This window comes from Cebus imitator, unplaced genomic scaffold (genome assembly GCF_001604975.1).
Source record: "Cebus imitator isolate Cc_AM_T3 unplaced genomic scaffold, Cebus_imitator-1.0 Scaffold427, whole genome shotgun sequence".
Classification (NCBI taxonomy): Eukaryota; Metazoa; Chordata; class Mammalia; order Primates; family Cebidae; genus Cebus; species Cebus imitator.
Genome location: NW_016107742.1, coordinates 554,807 through 556,531, shown reverse-complemented (window position 1 = coordinate 556,531; position 1,725 = coordinate 554,807).

Here is a 1,725-nt window from a genome sequence, read left to right as displayed (position 1 = left end):
AATAATAAAATTTAAAAAAAAAAAAAAGAAAGAGTGAAAACAAGACATTCAGATATTTGATAGGAAAAAATGGTCCAGGCAGAGGGAACCATTAGTTCAGAGGTCCCGAGGCAGGTGTGTGCGTGGTGTGTTCTAGGAATACCTAGGCAGCCACGGTAGCTCCAGTGGGGCGAGAACAAGGGAGAGGAGTGACAGATGAGGTGGGCGGGGTCATCAGGCACAGCTTTGCATGCCACTGTGAGGACTTTGGCTTTAACATTTTCATGTTTTGGGAAGACTCGGGGATTTGAGCAGAGGAGTGACCAAACTGTTAAAGGATCATTCTGCCGCTGTGCAGAGAATAAACCGTACAGAGCAAAGGCAGGAGACCAGTTATGAAACTAACGCCGTAATCCAGACAACTGATGATGCTAGTGGCGGCAGTGGTGATGAGAATGGCCTGGATTCCAGACTATTTTATTGTATTTATTTTATTTTATTTTATTATTTTGAGATGGAGTCTCACTCGGCCACCCAGGCTGGAGTGCAGAGGCATGATCTCAGCTCACTGAAACCTCTGCCTCCCAGGTTCATGTGATTCTCCTGCTTCAGTCTCCTGAGTAGCTGGGATTATAGGAACGTGCCACCGTAGCTGGCTAATTTTTGTATTTTTAGAGATTTCACCATGTTGGCTAGGCTGATCTTGAGCTCCTGACCTGAGGTGATCCACCCACCTCGGCCTCCCAAAGTCCTGGGATTACAAGCATGAGCCACTGCACCCAGCTGGATTCCAGACACATTTTAAAGATGGAGTTTTGCTAATGGATTGAATGTGACGTATGAGAGGACAAGGGAAGTTAACAATGACTCCAGGATTTATGGCCAAAGCAACTGGAAAGGCTTAGACACAAGAATCGCTTGAACCTAGGAGGCGGAGGTTGCAGTGAGCCGAGATCACACCACTGCATTCCAGTCTGGGTGATAGAATGAGACTCTCCCCGAAAAAAAAAAAAAAAAAAAAATTGGAGGAGGCCAGGAGTGCTGGCTCACACCCGTAATCCCAACTATTCAGGAGGCCAAGGCACAAGAATTGCTTGGCCCTAGGAGGCAGAGGTTGCAGTAAGCCCTGATTGCACCACTGCACTCCAGCCTGGGCAACACAGTAAGACTGTCTCCAAAAAAAGAAGTATGTCGGAGGTGGGGATGGGGAGATAGTGACCAAAGGGTTATAGTTTTAGTTAGGCAGGATGAGTGAATTCTGGAGTGTGGCATGTACAGCAAGGTGCCTGTAGTTAGTAATTACGTAGTTCATACTGGAAAATTGCTAAGAGAATACACTTAAATGTCCTCATCACAAAAGAAGTATGTGAGGTGATGGATATATTAGTTTGATTTCATAATTTTACAACATATATATCAAAACATCACATTGTATAATACTGTAAATATATACAACTTCTATCAATTATACCTTAATAAAGCTGAAGGGGTTATGTTTATATAATAAACCTTTATAAAGTGTCTGCAAATCATATGGTCTAATAGCTGTAGATAGACACAAGTGAGAGCTTTCTCTCTTTTTTTTTTTTGAGACGGAGTTTCGCTCTTGTTACCCAGGCTGGAGTGCAATGGTGTGATCTCGGCTCACTGCAACCTCCGCCTCCTGGGTTCAGGCAATTCTCCTGCCTCAGCTCCTGAGTAGCTGGGACTACAGGCACGCGCCACCATGCCCAGCTAATTTTTTGT